This window comes from Tympanuchus pallidicinctus, unplaced genomic scaffold (genome assembly GCF_026119805.1).
Source record: "Tympanuchus pallidicinctus isolate F22 unplaced genomic scaffold, pur_lepc_1.0 scaffold1, whole genome shotgun sequence".
In the NCBI taxonomy this organism is placed as follows: domain Eukaryota; kingdom Metazoa; phylum Chordata; class Aves; order Galliformes; family Phasianidae; genus Tympanuchus; species Tympanuchus pallidicinctus.
Window position 1 is genome coordinate 5,408,322 of NW_026294618.1, and position 23,595 is coordinate 5,431,916.

The 23,595-nt window shown below is 47.1% G+C and overlaps 1 protein-coding gene across 5 annotated transcripts in view; it reads left to right on the plus strand.

Moving 5' to 3' along the window:
• Nucleotides 1-23,595, plus strand: part of NCOA1 (nuclear receptor coactivator 1) — a 155,951-nt gene that overhangs the window by 40,496 nt on the left and 91,860 nt on the right. For all 5 annotated transcript variants that reach the window (XM_052690926.1, XM_052690919.1, XM_052690946.1 and 2 more), the window contains exon 2: nucleotides 6,736-6,904. The gene's annotated coding sequence lies outside the window, so the exon portion shown is untranslated. The remainder of the gene's footprint in view (nucleotides 1-6,735; nucleotides 6,905-23,595) is intronic.

A 23,595-nucleotide genomic window follows, 5' to 3' on the forward strand; every position in this document is an offset into this window, starting at 1 on the left:
AGAGATAGCTCTAAGTATAGCCCTTTGGAAACGAGGTGCAATTTCAGCGTTTCCAACGAGCTGACATCAGGAAGGCAAGCAGTTATCACCCTTTGGCATCGGTGACAAAATAGTTTGCAAATGACAGTAGGATCTTGTTGAGATAGCTGTTGGGTTTGGAGGAAGAGGAGCCTGAGCAATGCAAGGGTATTAAGCTGTGTAAATAATTATTTGCGCGTATTTGGCCGGCAACCAGCTTCATCCTAATGAGAGAAAATGAATATTCTGGGAATGTGGAAGTTGTTCCAAAAATCAGGGTGATAGCTGAACTCACAGGGCTGATTCAGCCAGCGAGGGAGGAGGAAAGTCTGATCTAATCTATATCAGGAAGTTATTAAAAACTAATATGAAGTGTGCAGTTAAAGCAGTTAATGACTTGAGAGTTCTTGGCCATAAATCTGGTGGTTCTTTGGACCAGGAACAAGCTGTGGACTAATTTGGCAGTTAGTAGCAAAAGGCAGTAAATGGGCACCCGGGCTGCTGGGTGCTGCGTGGATGGGAACGTGCTTTGGGTTTTGTTGGTTGGGGGACTTTCCCCCCCCCCTTCAGGCACACTTCTGCTTTCAGCCTGCCTCCAGCTCAGCTTTCTGCAGTAATTAGTGCAGTTCCTGCATTGCACAGTGGTCAGGCAGCTCCAGCGCCGCTCTCTGACTCCTCACGGTCGGCACTTTGGAGTTTGGAGCGCCGGAGGAATTTCATAGCCCAGATTTCTGCAGTTTCAAGAGCAAACCGGAGTGCTGCTGGGTGTGCTGGAGGGTGAGGTGGGGGTTAGGGGAAGGTTCTGCCCCAGAGGGCGGTGGGCATGGAGCAGCTCCAGAGGGCAGCAGGCACAGCCCCAGTTCTGGAGCTCTGGGAGCACAGGGACACAGCATAGGGTTTGGGTTTGAGAGGTGATGTGTGAGGATAGGGGTTGGGCTCAATGACCCTTCCAGCCTGGGATATTCTATGGTTCTGTGATTCAGAGCTTTCCAGTTGGGTGAATTCGGCCAGCAAAATGCTGTTGCAGGTTTGCAACACCTGTGAAGTCTTGAGCTGGTTCAAAACAACTGTGATTTGCATGAAGATAAAAACTGGGAGCTCTGAGCCCTGCGTTGCGATGAGGCGGGTGAAAGAAGAAAAGCAGCAGTGCAGCAGCTTTATGGCAAGGTGAGCATTCATGGGCACACAAGTGGTGTGGAGTTCTGCTGGAAGATTTTCCATGCTCCTACCAGCTCGGGCTGCCCAGGGATCCATCCAGCCTGACCCTGAGCTCCTCTGAGGCTGGGGGCGCTCACAGCTCTGTGGGCAGCAGCACTGCCCTTTGAGTAAAGAGCTTCCACTGCAGCCAGCCCCAGTTGTGCAGGGCTGGTGGTTTGAGCTGTGCCATGTGCTGGGCTCGTGGGAGCGCCTGGTTCTCTGGGATCAGATCAGTTCCTGGGTCTGGGTTGTAACAGCAGGAGCAATCTGCAGATGTAACTTGAGTAATAACATTGCCCGTCGTTATTGATTTGGCTAAACTAACAAAGCCAATCCATTTCTTCTTCAGATTTCTTTTAAAACACATTTTACACTTTCTGCTTTTCATTTAAAGCCCTGCAGTTGCAGCTAGGGCAAGCGAGATCCCTGCACAGCCTGGCACGCGTTCAAAAACCTTACAAGTACAGAAAGCTGTTTATTAAACTTCCTCATGGGCAGATAAGACAGCTCACTTTACTGGAACAAAGTTAATATATTTTTTGTTGTTGTTGTTGCCGCCTTAGTTGTGTAAAATTATTCTTTCCAAATACAGCCATTGTTTTTCTGACCTTTTAATTTGTGACAGTTAACTGGCAAATGGATTCAGCCCTCTTGCAAAATGGTTTTTCTCTCCATCTCCTGCAATACTTATTTGGTATTGGGTATAAATCAGGCAGTGGCACATGAAAAATTAGATAAGGAGAAAAAGAGGCTTTCCAGATGCATAAAAGCATTTATGTGTTGTGAAGAAAATCCAATTTAAAGGGCACCTGAAAGTGAGTACGTTCACGGGGAAAACAGTGGGAATTAGCATTGCCTTCAGGCTGCTGCCTGAGCGTCCTAAATACCCCTAAAAGGAGGCATTCACGTTGGTCCAACAGCACAGAACTGTGGCATCATGGAATTGGTTGAATTGGAAGGCACCCATCTGTGGTCCAACTCCTGCACTGAGCAGGGACACACAGCTCCATCAGTGCTCAATCCAGCCTGACCTTGTCTGTCTGCAGGGACATCGGCTACTCTCAGAGTGACCTGTGCCAGTGCCTCACTGTGTGCCACTGCTTTGCTAGGGCTTTGTGTGCTGCTGCCAAAGGGAGCTGCACTGGGGAGCTGTATGCACTCACTTCTCCACCGTCACAGTGGTTTTTCCCCAAAGTTACTTCTTTGCAAGATGTTTGCAGCAAATAGCAGCTCTGCATTAACAGATAGCCTCTTTCCAAAAGTGCAGCCTCCACAGGGACGTGAGAGCTGTCTGACACTTCCCCAGCTCTCCGGCCCCCGATCGTTTAACACCTCCAGGACTCTCTCAGCCGGAGATGATTTCCATCCCGCTGCTCCCCGCCGGTGGATCTTTGCTGTGTGCCTCATCAGTCCTCCCTGTACTCTCACACACTTGCAGTTTGCACAGCATCTTTTGGCAGGGAGCTGCACGGCAGTGCTGGGTCATGTGTGAGGAAACTGTTGCCTCTTGTTTGGGTTTGGACTTGACACCTGCTACTTTCAGTTGCTGCTCCCTCATTCTTGCACCAAGCAAGCAGCTGCTAGCATGGAGCTACCCTTGCATCCTTTCTCTGCTACAGCTCATCTGGCTTGGAGAGGGGGGATCTGGCCCTAACTGCAAGTTTGAACATCATGATAAAGATGTGCAAGGCCTTTGTTTGTAGTCAGAGAATCACCAATGTTGGAAAAGACCTTCAAGATCATCCAGTCCAACAAGTCAGTCACTTTGGTGAAGGATGCAGATGTTGTGTCTTTTACTTGCAGCTGTAGGAGCCAGCGTGAATTGGAGATGCAGTGGCTTTTGCTCCTGGCCTGTGGGAACATGAGTAATGTAGGGCACAAGGGCTGATTCCTCTGGGATTTCAGCCCGAGCACCTGATTAATGATGATCTGGTTCTATTTTATGACTTGTTACTTGGCCAATTATTAATCTATTTAATGTATTCCGTGTTACGTAATGCAATTCCAGTTACTTTGGAAATGGTACTTTGCAAAGTTAAATGATTTACAGAACTCCAAGTACGTTGCATCAGAGCTGTTAGGGTTTGCAGGCAGTCTTGCAGTCCTGATAAAAACACACCGAACTGATCTGTGTTGATAAACATCAGTTATTTGCTTCCTGTGATTCCTAATCAGAGTTTATAGCAGCTCATCCATCGTCTTCCTTGTGATGTGAGCTGCACTGAATGCTCCTTGTTGCCTGGTTGTCCTCCTGGTGTTTAAAATCTTGGTACAACAGCGTGTCTTTGTGTTCTCAAATCTTCAAATTAACTCTTGCTGAGCAGTGGTTGACTGGTTCAGAGGATTTCTTATGCAACTCTGATCATCAAAGTCCCTGGGATACAGGCTGCCCAGAGTGGCGGTGGATGCCCCGTCTCTGCAGACAGCCAAGGTCAGGCTGGATGGGGCTGAGTGCTGATGAAGCTGTTGGTGTCTCTGTTCATTGCAAGGAGGTTGGACCAGATGGCCTTGAAGGGTCCCTTTCAACTCTGAGGATTCTACAAAGATCTCCCAGCATAAAATGACCACCTCTGTTAGCTGTTGTTTCACATCTGCCTGAAATGCCACTTGGAGAAGATGTTTCTATATCATCCTGTGGCTTGACTATACCACCTGCTTTCTTTCTTAATGAACAAACAGCAATATTCATTGCGTTCTTCTGCTGTTCCTGTAATACTGTTGGTAGCTGCACAAATTCAGCCGCTGTTGAAATTTGTTGCTCCTGGATAAGCAGTATAACTTGATACACTCAAACCCACCAGTGCTGTGGTTCTTCCTTCTCTTGCTGTTTTGTACCATTTCATTTCGGGTACATTTTAATATGGGAACAATTGACTCTCTCACATATATCTCTCTATACTAATCTGATAGTTGCTTTCAGTTTCATCAAAGGCAGCTTGAGGTGGGTATAAGACAGGAACAATCTCCCTTCTTATCAGTAGGAGCCTGATTTTCCCCCAGCCACACACCTCGCTCTAGGGATCTAGAAAGGCATTCTCAGTATTTCCATATGTATTCATGGTTTTTTGTATTTTAGAGCTCCCTCCATTGAATCAGCCCATCTGTTTATCCTAAGGGTGGTGAAAAAGGCCTCCCACCGTGCTGAGGATGGAGGGTGTTGGTTTAAGTTTTGCCTTAATGAGAAATCTAGTTGTTACAAATGATGCCACTGTGTCCACTGCTGACTTCTGGCTTTCATCAGAATCCCTGTGTCTGCCATTAAAATGCTCCCTTCCTCTTCTGGACCATATCTCATTGGTGAGCTGAGCCACGTATCTTATTTAGGAACTCCAAGATTGTTTCCTGTGGGTTTTATCCAGCTTTTAGACTGGGAGCCAGAGCCATATGGCACTGTGGGTGCCATTTTGTGCCCATTGCCGTGCATGTGTGTGCAGAGCTGGGTGTTTCAGCAGACATCCCCTCCCTGTGGCTTTGTCCTCCCTCCTTTTGCCTCCTAGATTTTTCATGATTGAATTGCACTGAGTGACATATAGTAGTCTTGTGTTGCTAATGACGGATGGCATTCTAATGACTGCATCCGTGTAATTTCTTTTGTAATAGCAAGAGAGGAATGGGTCTGAGGCAGTGATTGTTCTCTCCTCATCTCACTTTAGGTGCTCGTATTTGGAGCCCTAAATTTACCCTAGTAATGCTGTAACCCTGTGAGAGAGAGAGAAAGAAAAAAGCCATACCTTGGAAGTAATTTATCACACTAATGCAGACTCTGAAAGTGGTGGTTCCTCGGGGACCAAACCTGATCTGCCTGCTGCCTCTTCCAGTCCTACACCTGGCCTCACAGCTTGTCTGTCCGTCCTGTAAACTGAGCTGGGTGTCATAAAAAAAGGCCACAAAAAAAAAAAGAAGAGTTTTCTGCCAGCTCTGTGCCAGCTTTTATGATGGATTGACCATGGGCATCTCCATTGGGACAGCATCTCCTGTAGGGGCTGCATGTCCATGGTCCATGGGGCTGTGTGCCCATAGGATATCTCCATTGGGAACATGTGCACCTACTGCTTCTGGACTGCAGAGGGTCCCTACAGTTATGCACTTGAGTTTCCTATTGGCTCCGAGGTGTCTGAGGTTACTAATCATAGAATGGCTTGGGTTGGAAGGGACCTCAAGGATCATGAACTCCAACTCCCTTGATGCATGCAGGGCTGCCAACCTCCATATCCAATACTAGACCAGGCTGCCCAGGGCCCCATCCAACCTGGCCTTGAACACCTCCAGGGATGGACGGGGCATCCACAGCCTCTCTGGGCAACTGTTCCAGCACCTCACCACTCTCACAGTAAAGAACTTCCCCCTGACATCCAACCTAAATCTTCCCTCCTTCAACTTCAAACCATTTCCCCTTGTCCTTCCATTATCTGCCCTATTAAAGAGTTTACTCCCCTCCTGTTTGCAGACTCCCTTTAGGTACTGAAAGTTTGCAGTGGAGTCACCCTGCAGCCTTCTCTTCTTCAGGCTGAACAAGCCCAGCTCTTTCAGCCTTAATGAAGATTGATTGCATCTTAGTGGATGCTTCCAAGAAAAGTTGCAGGGCACTACTGTGACTTGTGTCTCATTGATGGCTGTGCAAGGAGTGAGCTTGGCTGTAGAACCTGCAATGCATGGAGGGGCTTGGAAACCATTTTCTAAAGCTCATCTCTGTAGTTGTTTTTAAATGACTTTTCATGAGAATCCAGGCAGTACTTAGTAATACGAAGAGTACAGTTTTACTTTTCAGCCAAGTAGCACGGCTGTGTTGAAATAACCAGCGTTCGGATGGAGAGGAACAAGGCACAGACTGGTGCTGCTCACAGGAGAGAGGATAGCAGAAGCAAATGAACATCTTGATACCTCTTCATGGCACGTGTGCTTCGGGAGGGAAATAATTATTTATGTTCATCTCGGGTTCGGAGGCTGCGTCGCTATCGAAGGCGATGCCGCAGGTCTGCGGAAGAGGAGGGACTTGAGAAATCCCCTTGATCCGGATCTAGCTCAAAGCTTAGTAACAGCAGCAATTTACCATCCTTTGTGAGGCACCGAGCGATCTCATTATCTCTGTGTTTTATGAGTTCGGTGGTGGTCTGCCTGTAAACACCAAACTGTAATTTCGTGGTGCTCGTTTTTATCTCCTCGTTGCATAGATGCTGTCTCGCTCCGAGATGCGTGCGTTTTTCTGGAGGGTAATCGTTACTCCTTAGGAGTGGCGTTGGCAAAGAGGGAGGGGAGAACGATGGATACAGAGTGCTCAGCTCTCATTTATTTTATTTCCCCCCAGTAACTTGCAGGGTGAGGAACCTTGACGAATTCTTTTACAAAGAAATAATAATAGTAATGAAAACCCTTCACAGTTTACAGCGTTGAGGTCAACGAGCCATTAGCGACGCTGCTGCAAATTAGTAGTTGACCTTAACTCTGCTGTTTTCCCACTTAAAATTGCACCTTGTCAATTCCTTGAGAGATGATGCAGACAAACTGTCTTTTCCTTGGCAGGATTCGGGAATTGGTGCTGGGCCCCTATCAGAAGAGTTCATGTGAAGACTGCCCATGGCCGGCCGATGCCCGCGTGTGCTGAAGCCGTAGGACCCTGTTGGTTTGCTGTTTAATCACCTGAAGAGCCCAGTTTTTCCCATGAACCATCTTTCACCTCTGGAAGATAGAGGTAAGGTTCCAGGTCTTTGTTTCTTTCTTTCCTCTGGCAAAAAATGGTTTCAACTCGTCACGGGGGTGGCTTGTGCTGGAGCACCTCTTCATGTGGAATTAATTACTGACAATGCTGAAAGCAAAAGTCACCGTTTCTCTCTGTCCTTGGCTTTCCCTGGGTTATTTTCCATACATGAGATGTGCAGTCAGTCTAGCTTGCGTTCTTGGCTACGAGAGTTGCTTTAAAAGCTCATAAAGATGCAATTACTGCCCTAATCAACTGTGCTTTCTCACTATGTTTTGCAAAATGGAATAGCTAATTTGCTGTGGTGACAGAGTGGTATGCGGAGGGTTTGTGCTGAAGAGGTGTGCAAGGGTTACATTGCGAGGTGGCTTGTGGTGCTCATGGCTTCTGATCAGGTGAGCTGAGTCCAGAACTTGAGGATTCTATAAGCCCCAAACCTGGGAGATCAGAGTGTGTTACGGTGAGGATTAATGCAACTTGGAGAGCAAGAAGTGTGCGCTCAGCGTCCTCGTGGCACTTAACTAGTTGATGCATGTAACAACCTGAACACTCCTGTGGTTTGCCCACAGCCAGCAATATCTTCAAGGAAAATTGTTGTAATGGAACGGTAATTTGGAAAGACAATAGAATATATATATAGAAATGAACAGAATGGTAAAAGCAAGAGGCAGTTAGAGGCTGGGCTGGCTGCAGCTGCTGTATGGCTGTGGGTCCACAGCTTCTCCCCTGCACAGCTGGGAGTGCTTGTTCCTGTATAGACCAGGAGTGGGAATCCTGTGAATTGCACCGGGCAGTTGGCTCTAACTAGTGCAGAAATGACATGCATCACTATGGCTGCTTTTATCTGATGGACTTTTATATTGCTGGTACCGTAATTCTCCTCTGAGTGAGCTGCTATTGCTTTGGAGTGGGACCTGGGTTTGGCTGGAGAGCAGTGGAAAGCAGAAAGCGGTCCTGTGCTTGACTGCCTCTCTGGGGTGGAACAGTGGCAGGAATTAGGCTTGGCTGTGACAGTGTCATCGTGTTGGTGTCACACATTGTCACCATCAGTCCCCACACTCTTAAACATCGAGGAGCCAACACTAGGAGCACTGCTTCTGGTTAATGATTAAGCTAAGCTGGTGAACTCACCTGATTAACAAACAGGTGAATTCAGGATTTTTTGCCACAAAAAGCTCACCTTTCCCTCTGTACATAACAGGTACTTTTTGATTGGAAGTGGGGCAGCCATATCGCAAGCAAACAAAAAACCGGAGCTCCTGCTGCTCTTGAGATTTCTTTATTTTTCTCTCCAGCACCTGAGCAGATCCAGCCTGTGGCAGGGTGACCTTGCAGCTCGGTTTGTAGGGGTGGGTTGCCTCTGCTTTTTTCCCTTTTTTCCCCCAGCTACATCCCCAAACACTGAGAACAAACAATGCGTGCTTGAGCTGAGACAGCTCTGAGCATCAGCATAGCAGCTGCAGCCCAGCCAGGGGAAAGGCTAAATTCCCATTTGTGGGGTGTGCTGTGGGGAGGAAGGGCTCCAGGTGGATTGTAATTGAGGTGCTCTGGATTTCCCCTAATTTAGGGGCTGACAATATAGCCCCTGGAATTATCTGTGCGGGGATCACAGCCTTCGTCCCACCTGGCACCTCCCATCCGTTGCCTTTTCTCTTTTTTCCCCTACCTACAGTGTTGAATTTCATTCTTTCCTCTAGCAAATGGACATTTTGGCTTTGTATTAAGTTAGTTTGATCTGCTGGAGTTCCCTTTCCCATTATCCTGAGATGGGACTTTGAGATGTAAAACTGTAAATATGCTAGTGGAGCCACTGCCTCCCCGCCCTAGCCCTAGGTCTTTGCCGTGTTGAAACTCCCTCTTTATTCCTTAATGATCATATTCATTCCACTTTAAATAGATTTCCTGCTGTTAACAAGGTTTTCAAGCGTTGCAACACTTCACAAAGCATCTCTCTGGTGAGATGTTTGCAGGAGAAGCAGCCTCTGGTTACCATTGGGAACTGGAGGGTGATGGCAGAGCCAGCAGCAACAGCACTCTCCTTTCTGGGTAGGTTCAGAGAGGGATGTTGTTTGAGCCTTGCTGATGGAAACAGGGATGTTTGCAGCCCTGTGGAAAGAGCAGCTCCCAGGTTTGTCCCTGTTGCTGGCTGTTTGTGGTACCTGTTGCAGAGGTGTCTGAGCAGTGCTGCAGACAAAAGCTTTCAGGAATGAGTTCATGGGATTTGAGGTGTCTGCTGGTGACTTTGGCTCCTCTGTAAGAAGTGAAGAGAGAATGGTGTTGTTATGGGAGCTGGTTGTGGTTTCACATCTGAGGGCTTTTTCTGTTCCTTTCTTAAAATCCTAAAATGCTGTCAGGTGCTCTTGTTTTCACTTGTAAGTGATAGGATGGCTTGGGTTGGGAGGGACCTTAATGATCATCCAATTCCAGCACCCAGTGGTTGGGTGCTGTATTTACACAGGAAGTATTTGGGACACTTATCTCATAGAAGAGGTACAAAGAAAACATTTAAACTTACAATCATAGAATCATTTGACTTGAAAGGGACCTTTAAAGGCCATCTGGTGCCACTGTATGCAGCAAGCAGGGACACCCACAGCTCCATCGGTGCTCAGAGCCCCATCCAACCTGATACTGGGTGTCTGCAGGGATGGGGCACCATCACCTCTCTGGGCAACCTGTGCCAGTGCCTCATGTCTAAGTAAGGGGTTTGTCATCGTACAGTTTTTGCTCAGACCCAGGTAGTTCTTTGGCTATGCTCACACACCTACTGCAGAGCCCTGTCTAGGCCTGCGATGTCACCGTCGTGTTGCTGTCACCACTGATGTCACGAAGTCCCAGCCAGGGTCCCTTTTGCACACAGTGCTGCAATGGGAGCATCACCCCATGCTGGAGCCACTTCTGCAGCCATCAGCTCACTGTGACCTGTGCATCACTGCAGCCTCCATACAAATATATATCCTTCTTGGTGGTCTGTGAAGCTCAACTCATGGTCCCTCGTGCAGATAGGGCCAGCAGTGCTGAGGGGATGGGCTGGAGACACAGAATCACAGAATGGCCAGGGTTGGAAGGGACCTCAAGGATCATGAATCTCCAACCCCCTGCCACATGCAGGGCCACCAACCTCCACGTTTAATGCTAAACCAGGCTGCCCAGGGCCCCATCCAACCTGGCGTTGAACACCTCCAGGGATGGGGCATCCACAGCCTCTCTGGGCAGCCTGTTCCAGTAGCTCACCACTCTCTGGGTAGAGAATTTCCCCCTGATGTCCGACCTAAATCTCCCCTCCTTCAACTGAAAACCATTTCCCCTCGTCCTACACATATCAACCCTTTCAAAGAGTTGATTCCCGTCTTTCAAAGAGTTGATTCCCCTCCCCTCTGTAGGCTGAAACACACTGGTGCACGGGCTGAATGGGATCACAGTCAGCATCCAGCAGGGACGGGAAATGATGCCGGGCATCTTAATGGCTTTTTAGTCTGCTGGGTTCTCTGCTGCCCTCAAGGAATCTCTGCTTCCTGGGCAACAAAGATGATGTATCATTTAATTGAAAACCACACTCAAGTGAGCCTGTGAGTTTTCAGGGCTTAACGATTTGCTGTTCTTTGCCTAATGCAGTATTTGCTGCACAAGCCCTTCCTGTGGATAGAAGGTTATAAAGCGGTACCGATTTATTTTCTCCCATTGTTTCAGCTATTCTGGTAGCTCTTTGTTGGTGCTGTTAGCTACGTCACTGACACTCTCAAGGGCACCTCTTTGGTGTGGGACCAGTTCTCTCTGTTTGAAGTTCTGCTTTGCTCCTGTTCCAGCATTACCCAGTGATTGGTTGGATCATGTGGAGCTGAGCATGGAAGAGTCTAAGGAAAAGACCAGAGAATCATAGAAAGGCTTGGGTTGGAAGGGGCCTTAAAAATCATTCAGTTCTGACTCCCCTGCCTTGGGCTGGGTACCCCCCACCAGCTCAGGCTGCCCATGGTCCATCCATGGTCTTGAGCACCTCAAGGGATGGGGCACCCACAGCTCTGGGCAGCAGTGCTGAAGCCTCACCGCCCTCTGGGTAAAGAATTTGCTCCTAACATCTAATCTGAATCTCCACTTGTCCTATCTCTATCAGACCATGTAAAATATCAGTCCCCTTCCTGCTCGCAAGCTCCCTTCGGGTCCTGGAAGGCCACAATGAGGTCTCCTCGCAGCCTTCCCTTCTTCAAGCTGAACAAGCCCAGCTCCCTCAGCCTGTCTTCATAGGAGAGATGCTCCAGCTCTTTGATCATCCTTGCAGCCCTCCTCTGGGCCTGCTCCAACAGCTCTGCATCTCTCCTGTAGTAGAAGCGCCAGGCCTGGATGCAGAACTCCAGCTGGGACTTCACAAGGGCAGAGCAGATGGGAGAGCTTTTCTCTTGTCACTCGTAGGTTCTGGGCTCTGTTGGAAGGGGTGAGGATATATGGAAGGGGAGCACAGGCCCTTCAGGATGCCTCCCCTCCCCTTGCTCTGTGCAACAGCTTTGCTGGAAGATGTGGCGCAGCAGGACACCTGGAGAGGCATCCTTTTATCTTCAAGAAATAACAAATAAACCTGCTTAGAAGCGCCTTTGTGTTTGTTTTGGTGCTTTTGATCCTTCTTTGAAAGGGGAAAATTTGAAAAGAGTTAAACCCTCAGTGAGGAGTACTTGGTGCTTTCAGTTAGAGGCTGTTTTCTTTTTTCCCCCGTTCACCACTAAAATCATTTTGTAGCGCTGATGTAAGTTGTGTAACCACTTGTCAATAATTCAGGGCGAGTTAGATCTGTTTCTGGTAAACTTTCAAAAGATGAACACAAAACCCCAAGCCCACTGCTTGGCTGACAACAAGCGAGAAGAGTTTCTCTGTTGTTTTTACTTCCTTGACGAGCTGCTTGCATACGCTGTGCTCAGTGCCCAGTTCTGCTTCTGCTGTTTGCAGCAGAAGGGTTGCACTGAAAACGCTCAGGCACTCACGCTGCCATCACACCTTCTTTCAAATTGCAGGGAGCTGCTGCATCCGTGTGGAGGAGGTGGGAGAAGGGGCCAAAATGTGAAGCATTTCCTGGCCGTTCTGCCCAAGTATGGGTTTCAGTGGTGGTTATTTACCGGTGAGTCAGGTTGGGAGCTGAGACAGTGGCGTCATCTGCAGTCGTACGTTCCAAGAACCAGAAATGCTGGTAAATAATTTTCCTGACAGACGAGTGGTAGGGGCACACCGCCCATGGAATCCTGGTGATTAGGGATGCAAATGTGAATTCTGTTCCTCCTTGCTGCGCGTTCCTCTGCCGTGTGCTGTCCTTGCCCTTCGGATGATGCTTAGCAAATCCAGGCGTGCTGCTGGCTGTGTCCAACACGAGGTGGAATTCAGCATCCACAGAGAGCGTGGAGAAATTGCTGGCTTCAGCAGTGCAGTGGGATGGCTCTCAGCTGGGGCTTTGGCACTTCTGTAGCCCATTCACTGGAACTCTTGCCTGCAGGTGAGAAGGTAACCAATGCTTTTCAAATAACCTATTTCTCTGTATATTCCCATCACTTGCTCTCTTCCTGATATTTGCTTCTCTTTGAGAATGCTGAGTTAGAGGCTGTTGCAGAGAGGCACAGGTGTTATTGCAAACTCCTCATCAGTGCTTTTTGCTTTCATTTCCTTGAGGACCTCAGCCTCCCCTTGCAGATTTCCATAGTCTCCCGAGGTCCATAAAGCCCCGGCTTTAATGTGCTCCCTTTACCTTGTTTTTTATACAATGAAAGGCATACATTTGTTTAATGGAGCCATCACAAATCCCAGCTACAGATGAGCTGCGGTATGTATATTAAAATATATTTTGAGAAGTTAAAATGAAATTCAGAATCAAAGGAAAATTGCCCCGTTGCTTGTTACAGTTCGTATCCAAACGTCACCTGGGAGGAAGCATCCTCCTGTTAGAAGCGTGAATGGTTTGTTAAGAGGGGACCAGTCCTATCTGTGGGGAAATTCTCTGCTGTCTTAAGCCCAAGTGTGAAGAGCGGAAAGGCAAACTAATTAGCAAATTTTAATAACAAAGTAACAGTATATCAGATGGATCGTATGTCTTTTAGCTTTGGATTTATACGGTCGAGCAGTTCCTGTGTCTCCCAGAATGTATAACAAATGAAGGGAAAATCTTTTATTAAGATATCAGAATAAAATTCTGAGAGCAACAGGGACGTATTCAGAGGAGCTCTATGGCTGTGGCAGCTCTAATAGGAAGCGGTCTGGAGGCAGAAAATCGGGAAAACCGCAGGCTTCGAGTGGAAGGATTAACAAAATCCTACAGCAAACTCAATGAAAATCTGAATGGGCATTTCAAAACCCATAATTACCCAAATGAAAGAGCAACAGAGGAAATCAATGCGCGGGAAAAGGTCATTCAAGATCTGGATGAGGTTTGAAAATAAATATAAAACTGAGCAGATGACGTGCTATGGACAGGTAATTGGTATCCAGGAGTTGGACTCTGTGTTGGCCCCCAGTACAGGAAGGACGTGGAGCTCATGGAACGGGTCCAGAGGAGGGCATGAGATGAGCAGAGGGCTGGAGCAGCTCTGCTGTGAGGAAAGGTTGAGGGAACTGGGCTTGTTTAGCTTGGAGAAGAGAAGGATCCAAGGAGACCTCATTGTGGCCTTCCAGTACTTGAAGGGAGCGTAGAAACAGGAGGGGGAACGGCTGTTTGTGAGGGTGGGTGGTGATGGGACAAGGGGGAATGGTTTTAAACTGAGACAGGGGAGGTTTAGGTTGGATCTTAGGAGGAAGTTTTTCCCCCAGAGGGTGGTGAGGCACTGGCACAGGTTGCCCAAGGAAGCTGTGATGCCCCATCCCTGCAGGCATTCAAGGCCAGGCTGGATGTGGCTCTGGGCAGCCTGGGCTGCTGGTTGGTGACCTGCACACAGCAGGGGGTTGGAACTGGATGAGCACTGTGGGCCTTTTCAACCCAGGCCATTCCATGATTCTATGATTCTATGTTCCTTGTGAGTTCCTTTCAACTTGGTACATTCTGTGCTTCTCTATGGGGGCTGTGGAATGGAACTTCTGCCCATGGAACTGGAATGGGAGGAGTGGGAAGGGGGCAAGGGGAGAGACATCCTCCTGTGATGTGCTCTGTGTTTCTAAGCCCTTTAAATGCATAACTTCTGCACAGCAGGAATGTGGCTCTTGGCAAAGAATGGATGCTGTAAATAGGAATTTGTGGAAGTTTATTGGGCTTGCCATCCAGATCCATACATTGCCATTGTTGGGGCATAGAAGAAACCCTCGTGTAGCAAGGCAAGATATGTTTAGTGGTCATGTAAGTGGTCAGTGGTTGAGTTTCATGAAGTTTTTCTTTATTGCAGCATAAGTGAGTGTGCTCCTTCGCTGTGTGTTTCTTGAGGGCAGCCAGCTGTAGGAAGTGGGAAACACTGAAAGATTGCAGACAGAGCAGAGTTGCAGGAAGCTGTTGCAGGGCGAACAGTAGTGCTCCTCAGAACTCCCTGTGTTTTCATCTCATGGATTTGTTGAATGATTTGGGTTGGAAGGGACCTTCAAGCTCACCCAGTCCCAACCCCTGCCATGGGGACACCTTCTTTTGGGGCTGCCCAGGGCCCACCCATGGCCTTGGGAACTGCCATGGATGGGGCGTCCGCAGCTCTCTGGGCAGCAGTGCCAGGGCCTCACCACCCTCTGAGTACAGAATTTCTACCTAACATCTAACCTAAATCTCTCTTCTTTTAGTTAAAAACTGTCTCTCCACATCCTGTGATCTCATCTTTCATCCCTCTCTCCTGTGTCTTTAATTCATAAAAACAAGTAATTAGAGACCAAGCACATGTCAGAGTGATGATGTACAGATACAGCTGGAGCATTTTTTCTTAAATATAATAGGATAATGTCACAAATGGGCTCCCTTTGCTCTAGATTTCTCCAGACCCCATCTATCTTTAGATGGAAATACAGCTGCGCAGCGGTCTCCTGGCTGATGGAGGAATGGGGAGGGAGCTTCTCTAGTTCATGTAAGCACATTATTTATGAACGTGCCATGGAGAATGGCAGTGCTGCAAAACACAATGCTAATCCTATCATATCCCTGTGCTTCATTACAATTAGATGCTGTTTGCTTGTTCTTTCCTTCAGACCTTTCCCACCCTGCTCTTGTCGATGCGCTGGGTCTCGGTTTTGGATGCTGCGGTGGTCTGTGCAAATGATGGGGTAATAATGGATGAATGACAGGGTAGAAGCAATCCAGCAGCTATTTTGCATGTTAAATATGAAGGACAGATAAATTTTACAGCTGTTAGCAATGATGAGAGCATTCACAGACAAGTAGACAGTCATGAAAAAGAATAAAACTCACTCAGTGTGTACCACTTATCACCTATTGTCAGCGCTGTGACTATGCAACATGGGGTAAATAATTTCAGTAAGTACTGAAATCTTGTTAAAAATTTAATTAACTCATTAGCAGCCTGATAAATATCTCCTGGCAGCTGGTGGAACTTCTGCTGGGAGGCGCACGAGGGGCACCCACCTCAGCTGCTTGTCCTGCAGATATCATGGGAGCTTCCTTCTAACACTGCTAGGTGTTCCCACCCCAAAGCTGCCAGCAGGATGGAAATAAAGAATACACACAGCTGCCTAATTCTTTGCTGTTTTTTGGATAAGTCAGCAGAGGAAGTGATAGCTGTGACACAAAGATAGGAATTGAGACCAGTGAAATTACTCTTATTTTGTATTTTGGTAGTGCAGCATTTCTGGAAAATACGTTGGATGCTTCCCTCCTCCAATCTGCATGACTTCATCAAATACACTGACTTGTGTATCTTTCAAAGAGAGCCCCCCCCAGTGTGTGGAATATTGACAGAATTAAGGAAATGAGTTGCCTAGAGAGGTGGTGGATGTCCCTGCAGACAGCCACAGTCAGGCTGGATGGGCTCTGAGCACTGATGGAGCTGTGGGTGTCCCTGTCCAGTGCAGGCAATGGGACAGACTGCCTTTGAGGGTCCCTTCCAACTCAAACAGTTGCTATGATTCTGTGCATCCATCCTCATTCACCCAGGTGTGGCAGCCCCAGTCCTGCAGCCCCCATAGCACCGTGCTGCGCCTGAGCTTTTGTGTGGCTTTGTTTGCTCAGGCTTTAATAATGGAAGGGAAAGAAAACTATTCCTTATGTAACAGTGCGATGGCATCAGTAGAAAACAAGCTGCATCCTTGTGGTGCATCCTTGCACTAGGGTCAACTTCATGCTGAAGTGCTGGAGCCCTTGTATTGATGGTGTAGTTGGAGCAGCTGTAGGCATTGCGTGCACTTGGGTCCTGAAACTCAGCCCCATGTGCATTCACGGATCCTTGTGAGCTGATCACTTTTGCCCTTTCTTTAATGGCTTAGTGAATACCAGATACTTTTTTTTTTTCTTTTTTTTTTCTTTTTTTTCCCCAGCAAGTTTCATCTTCCCTTCTCCAAAAATGGTGCTGGTGACCTCAGCACTTTGTTGCAGAAATGTATTTGCAACGCTGACTTCACAGTTACACAGAGGATATGTTTGTTATCATGTGCACAAGTTTTGTTACGTAACCTGGCCTTCAGTTTTTTGCAGTCTGTGCTGTAAGATGCTTTATGTTCTACCAAATGCCCGTGGTGCTGGGCTGGGAGTTTGTAGCCAGGTAGGTTTTTCCTCCTATTTTTTTTTTTTTCCCCCAGCTGAAATTGTCTTTAAAAAAATTGGGACTTCTGCTTGCATTCCTGCACTTTTGGGAGCTGCTTAATTCATTAGCGATGATTACTGATTGGTTGGACAAAGCAGGAAGCAGTGTCTCTGGAGCTCTGTTACAGTGAAGTATTTTAGGGGAGAATTCAGCAGCAGTGACACGGGGTTACTTATAGCTCGCAGCCCTTTGTCACCTTTGTGCAATCCTACGCCTTTCAAAAGATGTCCTACTTTTGGCAAGCGTGATGTGGAGCAGCCCAGCTTTTATGCTGTCTTTTCTCAGGCGCTTGCCTGTTTTTGTGCTATGGAAATGCTTTGTTTTAAGGGCTGCCGAGTAGGGTTGGAAAAGGATTTTAATGTCATTTCGCCTCTCTAACGTGTGGTTTGTTGCATTGCATGTGGCCTCGAGGCATGGCAATGTCACCTATTGCCACCGGCGCAGTCCTTGGTGGCCAAAGGCAGGTTCTGTAGGTACAGCTGAGCAGGGTGCAGCACAGCACGGCCCTCCAGGGGTATTTGGGTTCCAGGGGAGCCCAGCTTGCTGGCAAGGAGCAGGTTTGTGCTTTCCACCCACACCTCAAACCGGTTGCAGACATGATGCCTTTGCTCACGAGATGCCACCAGCTGAACGGAGGGAGCAAAGTCATCAGTGCCCTCCATTTTAGCAGAGCCACTATTAATATCTGTGATTTAATAGCAGCGTTGTGGTCTTGTTTCTGCAGCCCTTGCCTCCTGGAGCTCCCCATGGCCTGTGCTTTTTAATTAGTTTCTCCTCACATTACTCCACGGGGGAGCTGAGCTCCCTGACCCCTCCTGGTTTCCCCATTCCTCTGTGCCGTTGCGTCCACATGCTCCTTACAGAAGACTCCATTTTCCCTTTACCAAGATGAGCTCACACCCATTTCAGCAGCATGAGATTGCCCTTTCCCTCCCCATTTAAATATAATTGATCACCACTCTTTCTTTTTTTAACACACCCTCTGTATCTAGGGCACAAGATAGTAGGTACCTGGTGCATAATTTTTCTGCAGTTCCTTGTAGCAAGGATATGGTTTGTGAGAGGTGAAACAAAGCAGCTCGGAATGTTTGTGTTTATTCCAGAGGCAATGTATAGGAAATGTGGGTACAAAATGAAACCCTGTCTGATTTTCCCTGCCAACAAATTAACAGCTTTTTATTTTGGAGCATCTCCCACTGGGTCCTCCTGAACTTTGAGTTTTGCAGGCTTCCTCCTGCAGATGCCTTTGTTGCAGAGCTAATGTTACAGGAGCTCTCTGCAGCTCGCTTCAAGGAGAAAAGCCTAAAGGAGAGTGTATGTAGGAATTACATAATGGAAAAGCAGATCTGACTTTCTGTGGTAAAGCAAAAAGGAATGATGTGTTGGTTAACTGCTGCTGTAAGGCTGCCCCAGCACCCCAAAACACAAAGTGGTATTGGCACATGGTGCCAGGCTCAGGGTGGGTTCTAAGGACAGGTCTTTATGGAAAGAAAATGGAGGCCCTTTGAAGTCCTTTTGTTCCTCCAATGCATTGCTTGGTGAATGCAGCTGAATGGGAGTGACCAGTCAGGAAGGGGATAGATAGTGGAGAAAAAACTGTCGTAGGTAGATGGAGTTTTAAAAAACGTGGCTTTGTAGTTGTTATGGATGGAATAGGACTTGGCAGCTCGGGCTTTGAGTAACAGCTGGTTTCAGGTAGATGGTGCCAGGGTTGAAGTGCATCCTGTGGGGCTCAGGAGCATCCAGTGGAAATGTGGAACATCCTGTAGGACCGAGCAGCATCCTATGGGAATGAGGAGCATCCTGTGGGAATGAGGAACAGTGTAAGTCTCCCAGCAGCACCCACATCCGTGATGCCCATTCCCCTCTAATCTAAAACACATTGCCTTTATGTGCACTTGGTAGCTGGGTAGCTCAGAGAGCTTGGAAATGCCTTACAAAATCACAGTTATGGCACTGAACAATCCTCTTGTTTAACTTTTTGTTTTTGCACAACACTTATGTCAGGAAGTGCCTTTATGAAGAAGTCACGCTCAGTTTCCATCTCCAGGATGCCCTGCAAGCTATGCCATGCAAAACCCAAGGAGAACTGGGCGAGGGCACCGTGCTTGCTTGGAGTTTGGCGAAAGGAAGCGCACGTGCTTCTCTTGCTGATGTACTGTTAGCTCTGCAGACGTGCATTTCAGTATTCCTGTTGAGCTGTAAAGTGCTGTCAGTGCTGGCAGACCTCATTATAAATAGCACAGCCCAAGTTGTGCATGCCTTATGCTTTCACTTCATTATGGAGCTGCAAAATTTCTTGCAAACAATGGTGAACGCTACTTGTGCATGGACTGGACTTGAAGCTGGAGGTTTGGCCTCGCTCACGGGTGCTCTGAATTTCTTTCCAAAGGTACAGAGTATTGGTAGCTTCATACAGCCCTGTGGAGCCTGCTTAGCATGGTTTGGTGTCTGAGGTTACTTCTTGGGAGCAAGAAGCAGTAATTAATGCTGCATTGAGCTGCTAAGGTTTTTCTTCCTGCTGTGATTCATTTTTGTGCTTTGAGCTTCTATGTGGTGCTTGAGAGCGTGGTGGCAGTTCTTGTTCCTAGCAGGCTGGCATTTAAGGGCAGGATATTGCTGCGTGCTGTCCTATAGGGAATCAGATGTTATCTAGAGATTAGATTGCATTAATTTAGGGTCAGAAATTTGTTTTACCACAGATAATACTTGATCTCAGGCAAGGAGCCTAAATTCTCTTCCTGGTTTTGTTCTAAGTCTGTATTCTTTTTCCTCGTCAGAATAGCAGAGCTTTATTTGAATCTGAGTATGAGACTTGAGCCGTATCCATACTCTGTACCCCCAGGCAGGCACAGCAACCTCCCGGGTTTGTCACACACTTTTTTTTCTCCTTAATGGTCTCCATACCATTTCCTTAACACCACTGTCTTGCTCAAAGTGGCCTGGGGAGCCGATATCATCCTTGTGTCCTGCTTCGAGCAAACAGCTTCTAAAATAGGATGGTCTGGAGGAGGGAGAAGGGTTTGTCTTCAGTTCTCTTGTGAGGAAGAACTGCAGACAGCAGAATTTGGGTACAAGGGTTTTTCTGCTCAGAGGTGTCATTAGCACTCCTAGTTTTGGAAGACTTACAGAACCATAGAATTGAGTTGGAAGGGACCTTTAAAGGCCATCTGGTCCCACTCCCTGCGGTGAACAGAGACCCTACAGCTCCATCAGTGCTCAGAGCTCCATCCAGCTTGACCTTGGTTGTCTGCAGGAATGGGGCAAGTTTCTGTCTCCAGAGGACAGGAAGGCATTTCCAGGAGAATAGGGTATCGATGTCCAGAGAAACGTTCCCGAAACAGCTGGAGTTTTGGGTTGACCTCATTGGAACACAAGATGGTGGTGGCCTCTTCCCACCATCACTGTGGGTGGAGGGACCTAGAGCATCTGGGATGGGTTGGGATGAGTTGGGTTGGATGTGGTGGGATGGGATGCTGCCTTGTTCTTCTCTGCAGCAAGACCAACCTGAAAGCTGCAGACCACCTTTAGCTCACAATGGAAGGGGAAGTTTTTCTGTATTCATTCCACAGGGCCTGAGGCACAAGACATTTTTCTAATGTCTGTTTCTATAAAATACTGTTTGTTTTCTATTGTTAGTTGTAAATAGGGAACATGCAGCTCTCTCCTGCCCATGATTTGGAGCTCTTTTTTCCAGTGTGTGGCAGAGCAGGCACCAGGCAGTTGAGCTCTCAGGGAAGTGTGGTCTGGGCTAAATTGTGGCCATTTTGGCAAGACAATGCATCAAGAAACCACATATATTTGTATTGTGTCAGAGTATGCTGGCTATTTTTACCCTAATTCTTGTACTTTTTTTTTTGAGAGGTAGCAGCCTTCTGTTTGTGGTTGGAAGGCCGCAGCATTCCTGCAATATCTAACTTTGCACAAGCCGTGCTGCCCTTTGAGGAACCATTAACTTGTACTGGGGTTTCACAGGGCTTCATTCCACCAAAGCTTGGAAATTTCCTCCTTTAGCCCATCCCTCTTTGACTCAGCAAAGAAAGCCTCTTAGCATTAACACCCACTGACTAATTAGTAGATCTTAAGGCACTGTGCTGGTTTAGCTCATCCTGAGGGTTGCCTTATGGCGATGGGGAATGAGCTTCAGTGATGCTCCAGCAAAAGTAAGGCCAAACCTGGCACCTATGGGACAGTTGATGGGACAATCACCTCGTTCTTGTGTCCAGAAGAGCCACAGCCAAGTGCTTGGAGGCAGAGTCACAATGAGTAGTGCTCAAAAGAGGTATTCAGTGGTGTGATCCCAACCCAGAACCACAGGGTGGTTGGGGCTGGAGACACCCCGAGTCCCTCTGCTCACACTCAGGCGGCTTTTGGTAAAATGCCAGGGTGAGATCCAGAGCTAACAAGAAATAAAAGCAATGATGACCTTAAATTGTACCTGCATCCCTGGCTTGAATGGATGAGAAAACCCAAAGGAGACTACTTACCGCAGCCATTGTGTTGGAGGATGTTTTTCACTGTCAAATTCAATTAAAACATCATTTTGATTGAGTGATGGAAGAATGGCCATTCCTGAAATTCCCATCAGGTCGGCATGCTATTTATTTACTTATTCTATGGACAGGCTGCACGACAATGGCAGCCACAGATTTTTGAAGGCTTTCATACCTTTCTGCTGATATCTAAAGTGCCAAATAACAGAGGTAGCATTGCGCTGTGACTGATGTCCCAAGGTTTGACCAACTCTTGGTGCTTCTCCTGTACCTGCTCCAGCTGGGTGCCTTCCTGCTGCCATTTGTCACCACCTTCATCGCCGTGCAGATAAGCACACGCTATTTCCTAGCACCAATTATTAGATCAGCAGATGCTCAGGGGAGTACTTATTAGAGAATGTCATGTTAGCAGTCCCAAGGTGTAATTATGCTTGCAGATTTCTCTTGCTTTAGCCGTGCTGACAACATGCTTAGATTAAGGAGAGGAGGAGGTGCTTTGTGCAGCTGCGATGGGAGCACGAAGCTGACTCCCTGTGAGCTCTGCACAGACCTGGGCATGCTCATATCTAAATGGAGCTTGGTTTGTGCAGTGTGTTCCTTCTTACCCTAAATCAAGGGGTTTCACTTCCGCTGTTCTTCTAAGGCTGAAGTTGATGCATCTCTTGGTAGGTGATGCAAAAAATGACTGCGTGTGCGTGTAGATGTGGTCCATAGGGACATGGTTTAATGGGCAGTGCTGGTGGTAGTGGGTGAATGGACTTAGAGGTGTGTTCCAACCTTGATGACTCTGTGATTCTATGACTTCATCAGGCAATCCCAGTGAAACAGCCTTAGAAGAATAAACAAAACTCAGCTTGCTTTGTTGCAAGTTTTAGGGTATGGTATGTCATTAAAAAATAGCCAGATAAAAATGGGGATCTTGCTAGGGGATATTTAGAGCAAAATTAGGATTTTAGGAAAGAGCCTTTAGTGTGTGAAACATCAAGCTCCTCTCAGAACAGGCTAACAATGAATTGCTGAAGTGCTGAATTTCTGTTTAAGCAGGAACAAATGCTCAAAATATATTTTAAAGTATTTTGACAGATACTAAAGTAATCAGCGTGAAAGTTAGTAATTATCTTATGTCTCTGATTTTTCATTTTTTTCATACAGCAGGACCCCTGGTTGCTCCATAATAAGAAACCTTTCTGTTCCTCTTGGTTTTCAATTGAGTCTCAGTTAAACACAATTATAGTTTTGTGGGGTTGTTTAGCAGTGTGTACAAATGGATGGAAACCCCTTATTCTGTTGCCTCTGAAAGCTTCCACATGATCTTGTAACTCATTGCAGAGTGCTTTGATGATTCCCAAAGCTTGGAAATAGCAATTACTAACTGGGACAAGAGCCAGCTTAAATTAAAACTGGCTGTAGCCTGACAAAAGGTGTGTGAGCAAACTGCTGCATGGACAGCCTGGTCTGGTGGTTGGCAACCCTGCCAATGGCAGGGGGTTTGAGACTAGATGATCTTCGAGGTCCTTTTCAACCCAGGCCATTCTGTGATTCTATCATTCTGTCATTCTTTGGCTTATTGAAGTGCTCTGTGCAATGTTTTCATCTATAGGTTTGCACATGAATTCTGAATCTCACTGAGGTTAGATGCACTCCAAAGAGCCTTGCATCTCGATATCAGGTTCGGTGCTGAAATCCAGCACTGGATTTATGAATAAATAAATAAATTAAATCAATCAGCAATAGTACTTGGCAGTTCAGAAGACTTCTCACTTTGGAGTGTCAGCCCCTTTGGGATCATGTTCTTCCATCAAACTCATGTATTTGCTTTGTGCTGAAAGCGTCTGGCTACCAAAGGCATGGAGGCATATGTACTGCTAAATAATACTGCGAATAGTAGTGATAATAATAATTTTAAACCTATTAGGATGTAGGGATTTCCCACTAAGGCTAGGACCAGAGGCTGGCACTGGCTGCCCAGTCCGTGCTGGCTTTGTTGGAACTCTGGACACCACACGTTGGGTTTGCCTTCCTTGGATGTGCCAATCATTGGAGTTGAAAGAGACCCTTAAAGTCTTATAATCCAACTCCCCCGCAACAAACAGGGACACCTACAGCTCAGTGTATGAGTATTTCAGTTGACCAACTCCAGAGGTAAGGCTGATCAGCAGCAGTGAGACCAAGGTCTTCCCGAAGCCTCCATCACTGTTCTGTAGTCAGCTGCAGAGAAGGAGCCTACATAGACCTTGTGTGACCTGCATAAAAACAAATGCACAGATTTTGCTCAATGAACCCAGTTTGAGTCAAGCCAGACTTCTCTGCTCTCACAAGAAATAAAACAATTTGGTCTCAAAAAGAGTGATAGGTACAGTGGTGGAAAAATGAGAAAGGGAGGAGAACAGGATAAAATTAGAAGTAAAATAAAGGAAATGAATTGGAATCACATGGTACTTGCAGTGTGATTTCAGCATAGCAGTGGAGGAATAAGATTTGCCTGTGGACATTGGCTGAAAGT